This window comes from Balaenoptera physalus (genome assembly GCF_965194825.1).
Source record: "Balaenoptera physalus genome assembly, chromosome: 17".
Lineage (NCBI taxonomy): Eukaryota > Metazoa > Chordata > Mammalia > Artiodactyla > Balaenopteridae > Balaenoptera > Balaenoptera physalus.
Genome location: NC_138895.1, coordinates 53,869,048 through 53,892,356, shown reverse-complemented (window position 1 = coordinate 53,892,356; position 23,309 = coordinate 53,869,048). Strand labels below are relative to the sequence as shown.

General features: G+C 36.7%; 1 long non-coding RNA gene across 1 annotated transcript; it reads left to right on the top strand.

Moving 5' to 3' along the window:
• The first annotated feature begins 1,058 nt into the window (after nt 1-1,058).
• Nucleotides 1,059-22,448, top strand: LOC309647242. Its single transcript, XR_014255884.1, has 2 exons — nt 1,059-4,349; nt 4,666-22,448. It is a non-coding gene; the product is annotated as an uncharacterized lncRNA (long non-coding RNA).
• The last annotated feature ends 861 nt before the right edge of the window (nt 22,449-23,309 follow it).

The window sequence follows — 23,309 nt, the reverse complement described above, 5'->3', positions numbered from 1 at the left end:
GATGGATATCTATTGGGAAACACTTTCATTATGTGACTGCTGTAAGAGGTATTCTGCTGGAAAAAAGTGATTTGTTCCATGGAAAAATGCATCTAGAGGAAATTGATATTTAGTTACTCATATCAGACATGCTTATAAAAAAGATTCTAGGTTTTTCTTTTTTAAAAACATTATATTATTAAACTTTCTAGATGTATTTATTTGTAAAATGATAGACAATAGGAAGCTTAAAACCATTTCTCACAATTTCTGCCTTTTAAATATAAAATTCATTGTGGATAAATTATTTAACCCTTTTTTACAATTTCACATTAACCTATTAATGCCTTAGCAGTGGACAGATTTCTAAGACAGCATAATGTTATGTAATTTTCTTAAAATTATTTCTTTTCTAATTAAAGTTATGTTTTTTTATCAGAATAATAAAGTGAATAAGGGCTGGTCTTGTATGGCATGTTGGAGGAGGACCTAAACCATTTTCTCAAATGTGAATTAATATTAGGGCATGCTGGAAGTTATGCAGTGTCTCAATTCTAAACCCCATTCGTGAGATTTTTGTAAGTTATCAACTGAAATATACTAGTTTCAGATGATAGGGTCCAAAGTGAGAGGTGATCTTACTGTATTTGCCAGTCTCTTGTCTACCTTTAAATGATGTGCCTTATAAAATCATATATTTAATAGTTTATGAGCCCTTAGGCCTACACAAAGCTTTACATTTTACATCATGCTTTGACATTACCTATGTGACCAAATGCATAGTTTATGAAATCTCCTGGTGTACAAAGATAATGAATCCTATTTCTTGCTAGTTTAAATTGTTCAAATAAAATATATATGCTTTTATTAAAAGAAGCTGAATTTATAAAACAATTTCTGTCTAGGATATAAAGCTCCATGAGGGCAAAGATCTTTGTTTTGTTCTCAAATGGATTCTCAGCACCTAACGTGTCTGGTATACATTAGATGCTCAAAAATATTTGTTCAGTGAATGAATTCGTTGTGATAAAGACAACCAATATTCCCTATAAAGCAGGCCCTTGAAATGATATTGGCTTGCCAATTTAAGGTGACTGAAATAGTGATTGTGGAGGATAGTCCTTAATTTTACCTTTGATCCCTTGGGGACAGGCTAGCTCATGACTGCCAGTTGTCTGCTTTATTTATATACTCTGGGGTGTATAATAAATAACCAACATTTTTAGAAAGCCTTACAACATGGTAAATCTTCAAATGTGCTAAATTTTGTGGTAGAGAAACTTGGAGGAAATGAGAATTCAGAGAAAGGTAAGTTCATTGGAACTTGGAGAACTCATTTATTTAACAAGACTTCATCTTTGTTTGGTACCTACCAGGGGCCAGACTCTGTGCATGCAGGGAATACAAGGTTAGTGACACATGCAAGGCTATAGTTACAATTCTGCCCCTACTCTAGTGGTGATATGATAACAGTTACAACAAACTCTTAGGAATTCAGAGGAGGCCTTGCAGAGAAGCTGACATTTGAGGGGAGAGTCCAGTGAACTGTAAAGAAGAAATGGGCCAAAATGGGCAGGGTACTTGGAATAACAACATTCCTTGAAACTGAAAAGACAATAAATGTTTTAGAGAATTAGCATTGGGACCTTGAAAGATGGATGTCCCAGTAGAAGAAACTATGCATCAATTAGGATAATTATTTATGTTAAAAAGGAACCCCAAAATACGACTTGAACAAGATAAAAGTTTATTCTTTCATGTAACAACCTGAGTTTAAACAGTTGAGGGCTGATATGGTCATCTCATTTTGCAGACCCAGGTCCCTTCTATCTAGTTGCTCAGCCATACCCAGCACATGGCTTTCATCTCATGTTTTGAGGTAGCTGCTTTCGTTCCTGCCATTATATTTTCATTCCGTTCAATAGCAAGGAAAAAGGAAGAAGTAGAATTGTACTCCTCTACAGTATACATCAGTTCTCTATTCATCCTCATTTCTTATTAATGCCAAGTGAAAACACTTCTGCTCCCCTCCCTCCAGTTTCTAACCCATATCTTTAATATTTCCCCTTCACGACCAGGAAAAAACCCTGGGAAATTAAATGCAGTTATGGACTCAGCAAACGGGGAACTAGAGCTCTTGAATCACTTTCAGATTTTCATTGACTTCATTCTTCTTGCACATCACATTCTCCAGAGGAGTGAGGTGAGAACTGCGCATAAAGAGAAAATCTGTGGCTGAAAGGTGCTACCTCACCAAGGGTAACTATTACTTATGGGTAGAGGTCTTTATTTGTAGCCCATTACTGCCAACCTGCTGCAGCTTCATGATGGCTAGGAAAGTGACTCCAGATGAGCTGCCATCATCTCCTCCCCCTTTAAGCACACACAGGAAAGTGTAACTAGAGAAAAGGCAGGTTGACATCCTCCTATGGCACACGGGATGCTTGCAGGTTGTAGCTGACTGACAAAATCACGTTAACAATAGGCATTTTCATGCCACCAGTATAGCTCAGCTGAGGAAGATTTCTCTTCTTGCCTCTCTTGCACTTCAAGAAAATCACCAGCTAAATTCTGATTCTAGGGTCTTTATTATCGGAGACGATGTGTGAAACAGGAAGACACAACATGAATTATACACACTGGGCTGGATTTTCAGTTGGGGAAATTCAAACCAGAATTGATGTGTCTTCTACTGGAATGTATGTGAGGTAGAAGTCAAGGCTTGAAAAAACAAAGGAAATGTCCTAATGACAGCGACACCTTTAGTCTTTCAGGTATCGCTTTTGTATGTTCTGAAGGAAGAGGCAGTTTTGCCCCAGTGGGTAGAACTTAAGGAAACTGTTCCCAAGGCTAGGCACATTGTACAACAATCCCTTGCTACCTTAAGTACTTTCTTTCTTTTTAATGACAAGGTCATCCCAAAGAGGAAATGAAACGGAAATTTCTTCAGCTTTCAAACTCAGGTGAAAATCACATTAACATCTGTTCTGTAAAACAAAAGAAGAGCCATTTTGTCTCATATGTTTTTTATCTCCTTCTCTCCAAATCAGGCAGAAACATTAAAAAGCAAATAAATTATACATTAGAAAGAAATAATCACTTACCTTTGACTTTAGTTAAGAAGTATTTACACTTAATGGTAGAGAGTTAACATCTCTAGTAGAAGTCAGCTTATGTTCTGGTTAAGAATAAAACAGAATTGTATAAATTAGTGACAAGAAAATTATAAATTGATTTCAAATATTATTTTAGTAATTACTCTTGTCTTAGGGAGCCCGTCTCTATAGTTCCATGCTTGTAGTTTACATCATTTCTTTGTTTTTCTCTTTTTTTTTCAGGCTCCTACTCGTCTTTGTCCTATTTCTCTATAGGTTTTTATGAAGACCTCTTCTGCTTCTTTCCATTCCCTTTTTGGTTTTGTTTTGTTTTGTTTGCTTTTATCATTTATCTATTCATTTATTGAGCATCTATTATATACCATCATTGAAGGTGCTCTTGCTTTCTTTCCTTCTCCCAATCTCTTTCTCTACCTCTCAAATTGCATTTTCTATGTCTTTTCTCTTCCCCACTCATCTCACACATCCTCCCTCCCAAAACACATATGCACATTCACACTCAGACAATCATATACATCCCTCCTTTTGTTAGTATAGTAACTCAGCTGTCACTGGAACAAGATATGGTGTGGATGGCTGACCTATGGTGTAGATGGCCAGACCTACTGGGACTGGCCAATATAAAGCAGTAAAGGTCCATCAGGACAGCTCGTACAGAAGACTGTTTAGGGAACCCAAAGAACAGGCAGTAGTAAGCAGAGAATTCTGTGCATTAGAATTTCAGAGGACCATGGATTTAGGAGAGTCAGGGGGGCTCTAGAAAGTGGCAGCCAATGGGAACTCAACACTTGGAAATGCGTGAGGGACCCAACCACAGTAAGTATATGATTTTCCCTATTATCAGCAGGGAGAGTGTCAGTAAAGGACCCCCAATCTTTGAAATATCAGGTTCTTATGCAGAAACCAACTCAAGCACAGAAATATCAATAGATGAGAGAGAACTGGGTACACAAATTGGTGTATTGGGGCCAGCTGGGTGGATCTCACTGGCCCAGGTATGCTTAGTTGCCAAGTTTTTGGCTTTCTCCTACCTCTGAGCCTGAGCAGGATAGGAATCTGAGTCATGGGTAGAAGTTAAGTGGTCATAGTACAGGGATCAGAAGGGTGCCTTATTAGAGGAGGTGGCCACAAGCACACCTCTCATCTCCACTTGCATCCTTGATGCTTTCTATTCCCAGGGCATGTCAGCCTGTTGCTTCTGTATTGGCCATCTAGAGGTTGGAACTTGAAATTAATATCTAACAAGGAAAAGGAGTTGCTTACCAAAGATTTTTTTTTTTTTAAGTTTTTGTTGATTGATTGATTGATTGCTTGATTGCTATGTTGGGTCTTCGTTTCTGTGCTAGGGCTTTCTCTAGTTGCGGCAAGCAGGGGCCACTCTTCATCACGGTGTGCAGGTCTCTTGCTATCGTGGCCTCTCTTGTTGCGGAGCACAGGCTCCAGGCGCGCAGGCTCAGCAGTTGTGGCTCACGGGTCTAGTTGCTCCGCGGCATGTGGGATCTTCCCAGACCAGGGCGCGAACCCGTGTCCCCTGCATTGGCAGGCAGATTCTCAACCGCTGCGCCACCAGGGAACCCCCCAAAGATTTTTAACAAGGGTAAGGAGTATGTCCTGAAACCTTGAACTGCCAAATTTGTAAAACCACCATGACCCACATTTTGTGTAGGAACTATTTTCACAAAGCATCAGGTTCTATCGTTATGAGATTTACAGGTTGAGAGTGATGAATAAACTACTGATTTGTGTGGACATAGGGACTTTGGATGGTTTGTGAAACTCACTTGTAAGTTAAATTAATTTATGCAATACACCTTGGAGTGGAAAACACACCAAACCTTTAAATGTTGGAGATATCTCTTTTCTACTTGCCCTCCTTGAATTACCTTGACCAACTATATCCAAGTATGCAAAGAATGCGAAGAAACTGAATTGAAGGTTTCAGTCTCTTCTATTTCCAGAATTTCCCCAGCCATTGCCTATTGTACATTCCACTCACAGTACCCCTGGCCTTCATTTCCCCAAAGTCAAAGGGGTTCTTTGACTTCTCTTTGGCATTAAAACTTCGTTCCCAATTTTCAATTCAGGTCTCTAGTTCTGATGACCATTTCATGCACAAGACTTGTCCAACCCTGGCCAGAACTCCTTGCTTTCTTATGTTCACATGTTGTGACTTTGGGAAAGACACATTCCCAGTCTTCTTGGCCTTGGCTCTTTGATAGGAGGCTCCTTGGCCCACCCTCTGCCTGTCATCCTTGACATGCACAAATAGTTCAATTAATAGTTTATCTTTAACTAATCATGGTACCGAGATATTGCCTTACTAAAAATATTCACCCTGGGTGTAAGGGCACAGAAATAATTAGAAAAAAAAATCTCTGAATGTAGGTAGTAGAAAAGGACAACTGAAAACTAATCACAACTTTTTGCACAAAATAAGGAACACAGAGTATATTCTTATGGTATGATAATACGATGAATAGTATCCACATACACATACATTTAGTGTGATTAAATACTATATAAATACATATGATTATATAGCTAGAAGTACAATTCGATAATGTCAAATTTTGTTCTTTATGCTCACTTCTCCATTGCTGGTGGGAAAATGAATGGTACAGCGCTTTAGAAAACTTTCTTACAAAGTTATACATACACTTACCATATGAGCCAATAATCCCACTTGTAGGTGTTTACCCCAGATAAATGGAAACATTTGTCCACACAAAGACGTCTGTGTAAATATTCATAAAAGCTTTTTCACAATATCCCAAACTGGAAATAACCCAGAAGTCCATCAACTGAAGAATGGATAAAAGTATTGTGCTACATCCATACAATAGAATACTACTCAGCAAAAAAAAGCAACAAATTACTAACAAATGAACAACATGGATGAATATCAAATTTATTTTGCTACGTAAAAGTAGTCAGATATGAAAGGTTTTATACCATATATATGACCATTTATATGACATTCTCAAAATGTTAGCTTTATCTGTAAATTTTAGTGCCATAGAGCTTCTGGTATCAATTCCTTTGAAAAGAATTATGGACAGTAAAGCTTAATATAAATTGGAACACTTATTAAGGTCAAAATATGTGGTAAACTAACACAATACACATTTATATTCTGAATACTTTTGAATCCTAGAAACATAATATTAGAAATGGAAGGGATCTTAAAAATCAGCTTGTCCAGGGCTCACATTTTAAAATTCTGGAAATAACTGCATGTAAATATCTACAGATTTACTTACAGTCCAATATTTGCAAATATTCTTACTTAAGGGTGTAGACTTCGATAGAATAAATGCTCAGTTTTTATTCAGGAAGGATCACAAGACAGCTTTTAAAGTAGGTTTTCTAAAGTAAGTTTTTCAGTAGGTTTTATTTTTGAAGATGATCCTAATTTCAGTTGTGGCTACAAATTTTGACTTGAAAGTACAGATTGTGTGTGAAACAAATAAATAATGAAAAACTGAAAAGATTTGCTGGAATAAATAAGTAATTCTTGATGTCATAATGGTGGGATGGTAGTTCCATATCTGGTGCCTGTATTAGCACATAGTAAGTACTCAGTAAATGGTTGCTAAGTAACTGAATGAAGCCAAAGGCTATTGCTTGACAATTTTACAGAATAGATTTTTCACACAAGAAATAATTATGCTAATGGTAAATTTGCTTGGATTCAATACATTTTGGTTTTACTTCTGTTTTTGGCTCTAATTATTTGCATCACATGAGACAGCATGTACATTTATACCTCAGTGGCCTCACCTGTAAAATGGTGATGAAGATGCCTGTACTCACTAAAATAGATTAGGTCAAGGAGAGATATGATTTAGTTAGAAGAATTTTCATAACATTTTGTATTTTTATAAGACGTGACCTATTCAAGGTTTATATTAGAAAATCAATCACTAAGATTCCTTCTAACTCTATGAATTTATTTTAGAAGTAGATATAAAATCCCGATTATTCATACCCATGAAGAGTTTTGATGTTATTGAGAAAACAAAAATTTATTGATACAAATATAAATATCAAAACTACTACAATAGTGTGTATACATGAGTACATATACATTATTTTTATATTTTTAATTTGCAACTAACACACTTTACTAGGTGAATCTAAAGATGGGTTTGTATTTAATAAACACATTATTTCAGGGCTAGAGATTCACAGAATTAAGCAGAGGGGGAAATCAACCTAACACCTAACATTGAGTTATTTTTGGATGGGATTAATTCTTGGATGGGATTCCAGTGGCTAAGATAAAGAGTAGCTAGTTTGTGAGCTACACACTATCAAAGAAATAATTTACTTTGTGTTTAAACTAAATTATATTTAACTCTTGGGAAGTCTCTGTCTATTTTTATAAATTCTCACCTTACTTGTCTGTTTCCTCTCCCTCCTTCAGATCTTAGTACAGTGAAATATAGAAATACCAAAATGGCCCACATTGCATTCTTTCCCCTAAACAGATCAGGAGCATGGGAGTGACATTACTGAATAGCTATTTTTTTCCCAGGCACTGGCCTAAGCATTCTGCATGTATCCTCTTATTTAATCTCACTACAACTTCATGAACTGGGTATTACCGTCATTTTACAGCTGAGCAAACTGAGGTTTCAAGACGTTAATAACTTTTTCAAGGTCACACAGCTGTTAAGGGGCAGAGCCAGGTCTAACATACAGGCAAATCCAACTCCACCCTTGGAGCTCTGCATAGTACACCAGTGGTTCTCCAAGTGTGGTCCTAAGTCCAGCAGCAGCAGCATCTTCTGGAGACTTGTTACAAATACAGATTATTGGGTTCCATGATGGAAATACTGAATCAGAAATCTGGTGGTGGAGAGGGTAGGTAGGACCCAATGTTCTGTGTTTTCACAAACATTTTGGATTATTTTGATGCTAAAGTTTGAGAAACATATGTCCTCCATAAAATCAACATGGTTGACATTCATAAACAATTCATATTCAAAAGGCTCCATAACCATTTAACTGGTGGACTTCTTGCCTAGAGAAGCTCAGTAAATAGCATCAATAGCACACATCCTTGTAAGAATGGCAGGCGAGAAGCTGCTTGGGATCCAACTGAAGGTTAGTGTCTTTTGCACATCATTTTATTCATTGATTCCATGGGACTCAAACCACTTTTTCAAGAGGAAACAGATCAGTTATCCATAACTTATGGGAAACCAAAGTGTACATCGTTACCTGATTGATTTGGCCTCAGCCAGTTAGCGTGTCACTAATGAAAACCGTTAACAGCCAGTAAAGGTGGTGCAGTAAGTAGATTCACAGTTGACTGGGTTGCTCAGATACTCATAATTTTGATAATTTCACATGGTAAGGGATGGAGAGGGTGGGGAGCAGGGACGATTCAACTATTAGAGAAGGAGGCAAGATGCAGTAGGAAATACTTCCTTCCACACAGAATTAAAATTCCGGCTTCCTTGTTAGGCATGTATGCATCTGCAATGCCCATCCCCCAGCTCCTGGACACCAGAGTCTAGTCAATATGCTGTAAATAACCTATATTAATCTTGGGAATTTCATGCTACTGAAGTGGGTTTGGTGCAACCAGTGTAGTGGTACGTATTTCAGAAAATAAGAGAGAGAGAGAGAGAAATAGAACACAGTTTTGGTGAAAACATGCTTCTTAATTCATATTAACTGTCTATTAGGATTGTGCTCAGTGATGTGAAAGCTTTGGAAAAACTATGTGAGATATCACATTAAAACAGGAAACAGATGGTGCTTAACTGGGTATGCAGGTGAGGAAGCAGGAGCTTCCTCATTTGGCTGTGGGATGCACGACAAGAACAGCAGCGACCTGTTTGTTCTTTAGTCCGAGTCCGAGGAAAATATCAGTATGTTTGTGAATTACAGTTCATCATGTTTAAGATGTACTAATTTACTTACATAGAATCTAACACGATAACAAGAATATAATCTGACCATGAATTCAGTGAATTGTGGTTTATTCTCGCTATTACAATTATTTCTGAATATCAAAACGGTTCCTTCTGATGTTAATATAGAGCATACTGGGTTTTAGAGCATGAAAGACTCAGTGCGTATTTAACCATTTGCAAGTCAGGTTAATGCTGGAATAAACTAAAATAATTTATAGAATGTACTAAAACTGAATTGCAAGGAAATTTATGATAGGTAGTCACACAATAATAAAAAACCAAAGATTAATTAACATAAAAATTCTAGCTGTCATATTTCTCTAAGTAGAAATAATTGTAATGTAATTTTATTTCACTGATTGAACCTCCAACCTGGTCCTGGGTAAAGTCAATATGAAAATGAAAGACTATGAAGGGCACCTTTAGGCCGGAAGGAAAACAGGACATGATCTCACCAGCTTCAGAGTTAAAACCATTGAATTACTTGCTACACACACACACACACACACACACACACACACACACACAGACACACACACAGAGATATCCTTAATGATATTCATTATTGCTCCCAAAGGATGGGAAATTTGAAAGAAAAATGAATGAGACTTTAAAAAGATCTGTCTAAACTATTTTTGGAAATTGTGAAATAACTGATGTATAGAGTTTCATTTAAAATAACTCAAAAAATTTTGTTCATTTCACTAATTCTTAAAATATCAAAGGACTGGGAGCAAAAAGAATTCTTTTATAGAAACTGTAAGTAAGAAACTAAATTATTGAATTAAATTATTGTCACAATCATGTGTGGCATTTTTCTACTCACACAAATATTGAGAAATCACACTATAAGCAAAAGTTTGAATAATTAAAAAGGTAATAATCTTAGCTTTTCAAGCATAGGACTTTTACTTTCCAAACAAATGTCTAGATTACTGAAGGGACTGTATTTGCTTTCTACTCCATCTTTGTATCTCTGTAACCCAGTGCCTGCTGCACCTTAGTTCCTCAGTAAATGTTGGTTGGATCAGATGAAGTAGTTTTCTCATAACACATTGGTCCATCCCACTATATTTAGGACTGTAATGTTTCTGAATGAAGAAAGCTCACCTTTCGAGTCTTATAGGCATTCATCTGAGGCTCATAAACATACTTCAGGGACCTGGTTGTTTTCCTCTCCAGTCCTCTAATGATGGTGAATTATACTGCTTTTCTAGATGTGTGCATTTGCATCTTCTGTGTTTAGGGTGACTTGGGATGGATTTTTGTGGTTTAAGCTTATTGTAGAAGTAGCCACCAGAGGGAACCCACAAAAATGATCCAGAACTTTATAAATGTAAAGATAAGGCAATTCTGTGCTTCTTTTGTATTAGATAATAGCATAGTAGTCACTATTTTAACTATCATTTGCTTTTTGGTTAACTCTCACATTTTTGGTATAAATTCCTAAGAGTTGGTCTATAAAATGTTTAACTTTGAAGAAATTTAGTCAAACAGCACTATTCAAAGTGACATTTGCCCTTATATAGTAACTGAAACTAATACTCTTCTCTCCCACCCTCTACCTCCTACCCCACAAAAGTCTCAAAAGTCAAGAGGCTTGGATTCTGGTCCTGGATCTTGAGATCTTGGGCAAGGCCATTTACATCCCTGGACTTTTGTATTTTTTCATCTGTGAAACAGTCCCAACAAAACCTATATCATAGGGTAATGATGAGGTTTAAATAGAATGAGAAACGATATGTAGGAATGCTTAGATATTTAAAATTTTACATAAATGCAGGGTAACATTTTGATGATAAGGTATTAAACCTTGAACATCCAGAACATCAGTGAATGAAAGGTCTGGGTTCCATTAATTTTCTAGTTAACTGAAGATGAAGGGAAAACTATTTTTCAATCGTTATTTTTTAAAACATATTTCTGAAACAAATCAATTTGCTTTCCTGCAGCACTATAAAAACTTAAATCTTAAGATTAAATGGGATTTAACAACCTGTTAAACAGTAACTCTAACTGTAATGTTGTTGTAGTTCATTCTGTAGGAGTTGGATCTGAAACTACCCTGATCAAGGATCCTTAGGAATTTTGTTTTTGTTTTGTACTTAATGCCGAAAATCAGCTGATTTTTTAGAACTTATTTCTTTTTTTTTTTCACACACACACACTGTATTTTATTTTTACAAGAGATAAATAGACTGACACCAAGCATTGTACATGGATGACCACAACAAAAGCAACAATGATTGCAATTACCAAACATGAAACACACTCATACTATGTCATAATATTGACATTCAGTCCAGTATTTCTTTTTTAATAAAAGTATAGTGTAATGAAAAAACTGTTCATGGTGACTTTACCTTTAGTGAACACAAGTTTTTGTAGTGAAATCCTATTCTGTAAATATATCTGATTTATTGTCAAAGCATTAGAAAATATCAAGACATCTGGGGCATTTTGAATTTAGTTTTAAGTTCAAAAAAATTGAAAGAGTGAATCTCTACCTATCACTCCTCTGCAAGAATTTACCAAATTCATGGGCTAATTGGATTCAGTAATTTAAGTAGCATTTTCCAAAGACAGATAATGGTTTCCACTAAGAAACTAAAATGAATGGACTTGTGTCTGAGTTGGAGGAGCCCACAGTCTTCATAACATTCAGCTTTTACCAGAAGCAGTTTGTCCATTTGGGGTGACATAATTTAATTGTGGGATATATGTTACCAGAATGTAAGTTAGATATGTTAAAATTGTGCCCTACTGTATTTAAAAGGAGCTGAGTGGTATTTTATCTTTATTTTTAAAACATCTGCATAGTGTTGACAAGAGCATCTGTTTTTAATTACGCCTATAGATAGAACAAGACAGTATCTTTTATCATTAACTTTCTAAGGTGTTTATTTTAAATGGAGCTTTTCTTTTTTTAAAAATTTTTCTTGTGGAGAGATAGATGATAGATAGATTTGCATACAAACACAAATATTTAAAGCACATTGTTTGGTAACTGTATACCTGTTTCCTCTCTAAGAATATGAGCAATTTAAGGTCAGAGACCATGTTCTACTTGCTTGTGTGTCCAGGGAGATATTCAAAATTGTTAACAGGACTTCCCTGGTGGTCCACTGTTTAAGACTCCGTGCTCCCACTGTAGGGGGCACAGGTTCGATCCCTGGTCAGGGAACTAAGATCCCACATGCTGCTTGGCGTGGCCAAAGCCAAAACAAAAACAAAAACAAAATTGGTAATGGACAGTATGTCATGGGCACTAACCCATCAGAGCTAAGAACTGGCCTAGGTGCTAGAGCTGGGGCCTGGAGAACTCCTGCTGTGTGCCTGGTATTAATCTTTTGTTGCTGGACCATAGAAAAGTCTGAATTCCAGGGGGGTGTACAAGATGGCTAAAACAATGGCTGGGGTAGGTGAGGTGCCCAGGGCAAGATTTTAACAACTAGCATGGACATAATGCCCACACTGGCTGAAAATCAGCTTTGTTTCTTCAATGCTTAGCACAGTGCCTCACACATAGTAATACTTACTAACTTTGTATAGAATAAAAAATAATAAATTTTTTCCACACTCACCAATTAAAGCTGAGAGAAGCCAGTCTGAGAGTATTCTGGGTAAGAACAGAAATACAGTCATGTTTGAAAATATTGCTGTAGATAACCCACAAAGGAAACAGGACACAGTACATATATGCACAGAGACACACAAACATGGTATTGAAAATGGGCTGTACATAAAGAGAAAAAAGACTGATTATGTACCAATGATACCAACATCCTTTATTTTTATAGTGAGGGGTTTTCAACCAGAAAATCATCCAAAACGCTGGGTGAGCTGTAGACAAAATGGCTGAAAGTAATCTGGATTCAATTGCCACTATTCTCATGTATCCCGATTTACCATTTGCTAAGACTCAGGAGGAAGACGCAAAATTCTAATTAACACTCAGCCAAAATGAATACGCAAAAGGTGAAAGTTCCTAATATCTTAAGTTGGGGGCAGAGACAGAACAACTGACAAATGTTAGAAATAGTGAAGACTTACCATAGCCATATAAGCAACAGAAAATTAATGATTTTAAGCAAGAGTAACAGAAGGAGTATAACTTGTGCTAAAATTAACTACACTGCTTTGGCCAAAAAAAAAGAGACAAAAACTTATTAAAGAAGAAAGGCTTTCTAAGAACCAACTACTGAAACCATTTGGGCAATACCTAAGAATTAAAGAATATCTTGTAAAGGAATTATCAGTGTCAGTAATAATTATTCTGCTTCATGAACATAAGCTCTAGGTAGATTTCCTGAATTTTGCCCATTTCCAACATAGGCTCAATGTCATTTACATTTTCTAGGTGTCTTCTGAGGAGACAGCTTCATAGACAACAACCTACTCACTGTAAGCTTTAGAGACGAGCACAGTTTTACAAATGGCACCTGCATATCCAAGCAGGAAGTGTGAAATGCGTATGTCCAATCCACTACATCTGTGCCTTTAGGTGAACCAACTTCCAACGCCTCCTTGAACAAGATCTGCACTCTTCACATTTCTACTTAGAATCTTCTTTATCTCTAGAACTTCTTTCCCCATTGTTCATCTCAATCCTTTTATCCTCAGCCTATTCACACCTCTGCTAGAAAGCCTTCCTGACTTCCCCAGAAAAAAATGTGTCCCTCCTGCCCTTTTCTGGATATGGTGCACAGCATGCTCGGCCTTACGTTGTTCCCGTCTGATCGCCCTAAGTTACAAGGGCCGTGAGTCCAGAGCCACCTTCATCTTTTCATCCTTCATTCCATCTTGTAGAGTGTTTATACATAGAAGATTCTTGACCATTTTTACTGTTCAGAGCAGAAAAAAGAGCATGAAACTCAGCATTTCCAAAGGTTTCTAAGACATGTGCAAACTCAGGACTTCAAAAATCCCACATAGTTCTGCTCCAGTGGGCAGAGATTTCTTAAAGAATCTCATTGTAATGAATAGAGCACAGGAAGTGGGATGCCACCATGGCTCACAGTCATGCAGTGGACTCATTCTGCAGCCCTGTTGCCAGTCTCAGACTATGACATTCAACAAATCACCTGCTGTCCATAGCGTTGTGTATTTTTTAGCATAATACCTCAGCTACCCACCACTTGAATGATTTATAACTTATCATTAACAATCACCGTCCATGTTTTTAAAAATCACTTCTATAAGAAGCTTTGATCCAGAAATGAATAAATTCAAGGCTGCTTTCCACAGCTGACCCACTTTCCAGTGACCCGTCTTGCTCTTTCACAGACTATACAAATGACTATTTCATACATTAGAAAATAACACAGAAAACAGATATTAAAGAATATAGTACTGTTATATATGTGTATATACGTATGTATGATAATTATGCTTCCCAATGTAGTAATTCCTAATCAGATTTGTTATCCTGTTTGTCTTCTTTGAAATCTTGTTTATGCTTTTTTCCAAATTAAATCATAGCAAAAACTTAGTGATGGACTAAAAATATTCAAATAGACGATATCTCAAATGTATAATTTCTTTATATCTGCATGCCATTTAACTTGACTAATTAACAGCGGTTTTGATGTTTGAAAAGCACTAGTCAATGAATGCTAATCTTTTAAATCATAGATTTGTAAGTAAATACATGGAAATGGAGTTAAGATATCCAAATAAGCCTATCTGCTTGTGGCACTAAAAAAATCCTTATAAAGAAGAAAAATAAAGCACAAGCAAGAGTAAATTGCAGGAAAATGACCACATATTAAAATAATAACGTAGACTCTACATTTGTGCATGAATGTGCCATCAAGGCTAATATAAACACCTAGCAATTCTCTCCATACAAAAACACACTGTATTTTAAAATCTAGATATTCAACAATGATGAATGTCATCAAAAGCAGCCATGAGAATGACCCTCATGTCTATACTTCAAAACCTTGCCAAGAAATGTATTTCCCATATTGTCATAAACAATCTATTTGACTTCATTATCTCTGATAAACATTTCCCATCAATTCTTTTGAAGTACATAACTATTGACATGCTTCCAGATAACAACCGATAGACTAGAATAACATTTTCTTAACCCTCTTCGTCAAGGTCTTCCTTCATAGTAAAATATACTTTTAAAATTCATGTAGAATCATATCATTGAAATTTTATTTTAGCCACAAGCTTCTAATAAATAAAGCTGTGTGTTAAGCAAATTCAGTCTTTTCAAATGCTTTCAAACTAAGCATCACATTTTTTCTTCTGCAATGAAAAGCCCCTGCACAAATTAGCAAGTCTGTCTGAAAGCCTGTTCAGAAGTAGTATTTTATCAAGTAACATTTAAAAAAATTGACTTAACTGTTAAAGATCACATCAGTGTTCCCACCCCAACCTTACCACTAGTTACCAACAAACTGTTCCTCTGTAAACTCATAGAGCCCTGAATCTACAGACTCTATATGTCAATCAATTTACCTACTTCGTATTAACCACAGGCTTTGTGGCTAATGTTTACTATGCTGAGGAATATTTGCTGAATTAAGCAATGTTGTCAGAGTGATAATAACCTTGTGTCATCAGTATTAATATTGACTCATCATATTTCCAAAACATATTTTAATAAATTACTTTTTCCTTGAGGAAAACAGAACATACTATAAGTTTAATTTAACATAAAATCCAGAAAATCCTGGTATGTTTGTTATGGGAAAGCATCAGTGGAGCTAGTCTCTAGGAAAAAGGGAGGATGACACACGTGCTTTAGCCTCTTCTACAGAGGTCCACTGTCAACTGACTGGAAGTTTACTGTCCATCACTGAATGGCTAAGAGAGACACCTAACTTCTAGGCAGGCTACCATCCTGTGTTGTGCGCTTTGACTGTATTTACACAAACACAGATGACACGAACTAAAGTCCTTAATGAGAAATCCCATGACTGGCTTGCATAAGACTATAGGAAATTGGCCCAAGGTGAATGAAGACTCTTAAGGAAAGTCATAGCATGGAGGCCAAGTTCCTTCTAGGCTGGACCTGCATTAATTCACTTACCTGAGGGATTGCTGGAACCCTTTACCTTGATGGGTCAGGCATGGTGCCACTAAAGCCCGGGGTTCTTGCTCTGCACACCTTCTGGCAAGTCAAAAGCAGAGACAGTCTAGTTTCACCTGTTTCTCAAGATAGTAACAGCCAGGTGATGGTTAAGAGTATGCATTTGGGTATCACACAGATCTGGGTATAAGTGCTAACTCTACCACCTACTAGCTGGGTGGCCTGGAGCAATTTACCTAATTTCTGAGATTTGGTTTACCATATTTGTAAAATGAAGATAAAAACAGAACCTACTTCATAGGATCACTGTGAGATTAAATGAGATACTGTGTGCAAATCACTTGTTAGAACCTAGGAAATACTCAAGTTAACTATGATGATAACAATGCCCCAATTTAAAAATGCCATCTAATTCACAAAAGTATTTGTGGTGAATGTTCATAATATGTCTATTTTGATCTCACTGTGTCATAAGACTCAAGATGGGTTACTGAAAATCACAGAACAGGGAATTATCAAGAATACTGGGCAGGGGTTATAATGACAGTGGTGAGCAAGACATTCAAACTCATTTAGAGCTTCTAGTCCCATTGGGAGGAACAGAAGTAAAAGTCAATTTCAAGCCAATGTAATGATGATAAGCACTGTACTCTATGGACACTTGTAACCGAGGCTTGGGTGTTAGCGTGCGGAATGTTCTGGAAGGCTTACTGAGGAAGTGACATGAAGACAAAAGAGACCTGAGAATGAGTAAGAGTTAGATACACATGCAGCGTTGGGGAGAAAGGGAGTGGGGGATGAAGGATAAAGGTGATGAGAGAGGGTACATATGGCAGGAAGCCACCATTAGAGACAACAAGAATAATATATGCGAAGGCCCAGAGAGAAAAGACTGTTGCAAATGTGTGTGGTGGCTGGGAGCTAGGGGTAAAGCACAGTAGCAGAGTTATGATCTTATGTTTGTTGGTGGCTGACTAAATGGCAATGTGGCCAGGCCCAGACTCTGGAGTCACATTACTTTGTGGGTAGGGGAGGGTCAGGGCTTGGATTCCACCCTCAGAGATTCTTATTCAATTGGTTGTGGATGTGGTCTAAGTGCTGATATTGTTTAAAGGCATTCTAGGCAACCAGTATTTAAATTTCAAATAATCTGGATCAACCTATCAAAAGGGAGCAGGAGAATCTGGTAATGGACCTTCATTCTGAATCAAGGAAAATGGGGTTGTGATGTCAGGTAACGCTTTCATGACAACTGCTTACCGGTACATTCCAAACCTCCTAGGAAAAAATGCCAGTGATGAATCCTCAGGGCCACACAGCAAATACTCACAAATCCATCTAGGATTATATCCTTGTTTTCAAAACCAGCCATGGTTGTGTCCCAGGTACCCATTTTCATTTATATCCCAAGATGCATCTTTTGGCTATAAAATAGAAATATTGGAAATTAACTTTGCTAGATAATGATAATCCCATCATTAACCTATGGCAAACAGTTGTTACTGCACAGGTACACTCAAGAAAAACTAGCAGAAAAGAGATGCAGGGCGTGAAATTTGCTCTATTATTTTTTGCAATGTGACCTGTTTACTCTTTCCTTGTTTTTCCATGACCCAGGATCCATGGACATGAGCTAAGTCATAGGCATAATTTATTCTTAGCCAGCACTCATGAATTGGCCATAGGTAGTAGCATGTTGCATTTATATGAAAGGATCTCTGCTTTTAGTTAGGTGGGAAAAGTACCTCCAAATTTGTTTCTCCAGGGTGCCCACTGCACTGGAGTTCTCAGTTATGGATAATTGCTTATGTGAATAGTAACATTCTTTTCTTATACAAGTTATCACCACACTCCCACCTATCTACCCTATTTGAGTTAGAAGCAGTTTGGTGTGAGATTCAGCTTCCATCCAGACAAAATTATTTCAGCTATATTTTATATTCACTTTTCTTTTTCCTGGAAGTAGAGAAAGGGGCCCTTGAGCTGTCTTCTACGATATTCCCGCCATTCATTCTCAGCCTTCAATCTCCCACGCACCTCAGTGCTCTAAACCTTATATCCAGATGCTGCCGGCTCCTGACTGTCCTTCAGAGAGTTGAATATAGAGACCTTGTCATTCTGTGTAAAGTCATTTGTTCACATTGGGGACCTGGGTCTTAATGTGACTGAGGACAAATTCAAAAAGCAATATACAATCAAATTATTAATGAAATTGGATCATCTTTTTCTGAAATTTTATAAATAAAATATGACTAAGTATTTTAGCTAATATGCTAGGTAATTATTTAAGCAAGAGAAAACAGGTATATTTTGTAATATTTCTGCAGAGGAAGGAAGAAAAGCTGTATAAGACACTTATTTCTGACGTTTAAGTAAATTCACTCAAAAGGAGTTATTTCACTAAGACCATAGCTTTAGTCATCAATCAATAATAACACAAGTCCCCAGAACAGAATAAAAGCTCCAGAACCCACTGCTCAAAACCTGCCAGGAAACACATCCCCCAAGGAAGAAAGGTAAAAATATCAGAGGGAAACTGGCAATATCTCCCAGGGATCTACAAGATGCCTAGAAGTGAATGTCATTTTCTCACCAATAATCTGCACTTTAATCTTACATGAAACAATTTTTCACAAAAAAAGTCTCTGTTCCCTTGTGTTTGATAAAGAAAAAGAATTAGAAATAGGCCCAATTTCTTTTAGAAATGTAGGTTTCTTCAGCTTTTGATTGGCCTTTCTCATGACCCCCTATACAAGAAGACAGATAATAAATATAATGATTTATACTGAAAAGAGAGCAGTGAGGATAATGGCCCAAACAGTGCTGTCTTTTATTATGTTACCATAGTAAATAATAGCAGTACACTCACACCGTTATACTTAAGGTTGTAGCCGCAATTCCATTATAATTCTTGTTTTTCAGAAGTTTACAACTTGGTCTTGACAATATACTCTAGCCTGAAACTAGCCATGTTTTTGGGTTTTTTTTGTTTTCTTCAGTCAAAGGCTGGTTTTCCTTGATTGTCACATGGTTATTGAATAATCAAATTGGAAACTTAAATAGTACTTACACTGTTTTCTGGCTATACTTTGCATATATCGAAATCCTCTTCTGTAGCACACACACACACACACACACACACACACACACACACACTATCCATTGGTTTGCCTATACATTCAACACTTGTATTTAGAAAAATGAAGAACATTCAGTGCATTCAATGTTCTTTAATTGGTATGACCACTATAATAACTTACTATAAAATACCTAAAATGACATATATTAAAATGTTTTTATATGCAATTCTGCAAATAATATGACATTTTGATTAAGGTACATAGTCCCAGATGAAAACAGAAACACAATTATACTAAAAGTAGGCTATCAAATTTAATAAAAGACATTAATAAAGAGGAAATCAAATATTTCGATAAGCCCGAGTGAAAATGGGCAATTTTTTCATTGTATTCATCTTATACCCTTAACAGGAGGAGAGAATATTTAGACTCTAAGTATAGTTTGCCTTAATTTGTACTGTCTGAAAAATATATTCAATGGGAGACAAATTCTTCTAGTAAAATAATAAATGTTACCTGTTCAGTAGTAGCAGAAGGAGAATTAGGAACCATGTAGAAAATTATAAACAGTGCATAACCTGTGTCCCTAAAAGCCTGAAACTTATAATAATTTGGCACTGATGTTAATTCTGCTGACTTAGACCAAAAGAGTCTTTTGGTGAGAGAAAAAATGTCCTGTGAAAGAATAATTAGGAGGAAAAATTCTGACACTGTAGCTCTTGTTTGGACCTAAGAAAGCAAATGCCTAAATCCATATAGTTCATTGCTGAAAAGAGAGATTCTCTTTAGACTAGGAGCTACCTCAAATATTCTGTCTTATTCATTCTTTTTTCTCATGCCTAAGAAATATAATTTTGTCTTATGGAAGAATGGAAAATGGAAACTTGACTTTTAGAGTAGATTGCCCAAGATTTAATTTGCAAACATTAACAACTCTACCTTAGTTTTCTAAGTCAAACAGGCAAAAAAGAGAAAATTTCTCAATTTGAGCAATTCTTTGAAATATTTTAAGTTGAAAAAGAATTGGCTAATTTTTTATTTCAATTCCAAACTCAAGAGGTCCTTAAAAATGGAGGAAAAATAATTAGCTTGAAAAGAGTGGAAAAAATCTATTAAAATGGCAACATTCTTCTAGCTATTGCTTATCAGACCCCAGATTATAAGAACTATAAATACAGGTGATACTTGTAATTTGGATAGAAACTTACCAAAAGATCTAAATGAAGGAAATCAGCATCTACTAGAGATTCTATTCAGAGAGTGATCCAGAAAAATCAAAGACACTGGAGAGAAAATAGGCAGCATCTACAATGGCTGCATTGGAACCATGAAAGGGAAATATCTGAAATCAGAAATTTTAAAATATCCTATTTTGTAAAAGTCTTTTGTGTAAAACTATAGGGTACTAAAATGTGAAGGTAAATTAGGACTAGTGTTCAGTAATAAACAATACATATGTAAAATAATGTTTTTTAAATCTCAGAGTCTCATTTACTTGTCCTTTTGCAACTACCCAAATCCATTGTGATCAGCAATAGAGGAAAACCATCAGGATTGCTTTGCCTGCCTTCATGATACCAACACCAGAACATGCAAAAGCACACCTGAAATCTCATGAATAACTTAATGGGTATGACAAGGAGACTCAGATACGTCCCAAATGTGGTCTTAAATTTGGGAATAAAAATGAGATTAAAAAACAACAGCAACAAACAAACAATTAAAGCACTAAAAAGCCAAAGCAGAGAATGGAGCAGAAGACATGGTTAATCAAAGAGAAGTCTCACCTGTGAGCAGCAGGATGGTTTAGTGATTATCAGTACAGCCTCTGCAGTCAGGCTGCCTCCTGAGACTTTCTACTACTCCACACTACCTCTTTCATTTTTCTACCATCTGACACTTGAGAATGAACAAAAATGACCCTTGAAATTTTGTCATCTTCAAAAGTTTGGGGATAAAAGAAGAAAAATGACATAAAATGGAGCTTCCTAAGACCTAAGTCTTCTGGAGGACCTGACAACAGTTCTTTCACTGCCTGTCCTGAGGGACTGGCCAAGAACGGCCTCTGGACACCATCTGGGGCTCAGTGGGATGCAACCTCCAACTATATGAGTCAAAAGCCACCCTTGGAAGGGAAAATGTTAACTCACCAATCTCCCCCAGTAAGAAGCTGTTATTCTCAACTTCTGGCTGTGAAATGTTCACTATTAGTAGTCACATGATGCTAGTAACACTCTTCACCAAAAGTTATTATTTGCTTTAGAAATATATTTCTGGGACTTCCCTGGTGGTACAGTGGTTAAGAATCTGCCTGCCAATGCAGGGGACATGGGTTCGAGCCCTGGTCCGGGAAGATCCAACATGCTGAAGAGCAACTAAGCCCGTGCGCCACAACTACTGAGCCTGCACTCAAGAGCCCACAAGCCACACTACTGAGCCCGCCTGCCACAACTACTGAAGCCCAAGTGCCTAGAGCCCGTGCTCCGCAACAAGAGAAGCCACAGCAATGAGAAGCCCGCGCACCGCAATGAAGAATAGCCCCCGCTCACCACAACTAGAGAAAGCCCGCGCACAGTAATGAAGACCCAATGCAGCCAAAAATAAATAAATAAATAAATAAATTTATTTTTTTTAAAAAAAGAAATCTATTTCTGCAGAAGAACTAATACTGGTTATTAATATGTTTCTGTTATTACTTTGATTCTATCACACAATATTATGATTCTTTGGACAGTACTGGAAAGATGCACTGCATTTTAAAAATGATCATTAAGGCAGCATAATTACCATCAATTGTTTAAAGAAATGAACAGCTATTTATTATACAACACCCTGGCACATGCGTGTGTTTTCATGTTCAATTTGTGTTGATTTAAGTGCTTATTATAGGTGAAGGATATTGATAGAATACTTTTGCAAATGGCCTCAAAACATGGAGAGAATTCCTTTTTCTTTTTTACTACCACAAATTTCAACATGAAATATTTTGCCAGTATGCTATGAACACCAATAGTATAACATAAACCATGGAAGAATTCCAGGCTATGTTGACGTATTTTATGAATGTTATGGGATGGCAGATTGGAGGTGTACATCTGCGGGGGTTGGCCAGTCATCCCACTGCCGTCTGTGTATCTGTATGCTTAAATGAATTAGCTAATATAAAAACAGCACATAAACAAGTTCAATGCCATAGAATTTCCTTTATAGGGTACAGAATATTCAAATCTGAGTAAAGGAAGACAAAATTATGTTCAATTGCTATTACTTGGGAATGCGGTATGTATAAAATGGAAAAGCTACAGCACCCAAACAGAAAGGCCTTATGAACACTGCTTGGCTGTTCTCCTTTTTCTCCCTTTCATTGTGTCGCCCTGTTTTACTGGCAGCATTGTTTTTGCAACCTAGGATGTGGGCAGTGATCTTTTATCAAAGGACTGGAGAGACCATCCCACACCTCAAGGTCATTCAATGACTACCAAATCCCTTTCTTCTTGAGGAAAAAACAAACCATAATATGCCACCCTCAACCCTAGATTCCCATCTCTGAATTACTCTTTATACGACAAACATTGTAGGCACTTATCAACAGAGGCCCCCCTGGTAGCTGATCTAAGAAAAGAGTCACTTAGCAATGCGACATTCTTGTCCTATCCTTTACATACATATAAAAATCCCTCAACGATAAGCTCCAGCTACAGGGCTTGATGTCAACAGCTTCACACTGAATTCTCTTTTCGCCCCTTGAATTTAATTCCTTCATGATGCCTCTTACTGGTTAAATAGTGTAAATGATTTTTCTGGTATATTAGCTGTCTCCAACTTTCATTATGTTTTCTCTTAATTCTTAAACATTATTTTGCTTAAGTCATTATTTCTCCATGGGTTCATTATTCGCTAAACAATTTGTGTGTGTGTGTGTGTGTGTGTGTGTGTAATAACTACAAAAATGAATAAAAAGAAGCAACAAATGATCCCTTAGGGGAAACTATACATACAAATATACAGTACGTATAATTGGTGTTAATTTTGATGGTGGGATTTTTAAGTTAGACAAGAAACAATAAAACTTTTATTTTTAGCTAACAGTTTGTGGGCTAATTTAGTCCTTGAAATCCTTCCAAGCATGATAGCTTAAAATTTGCCCCAGATGGACTTT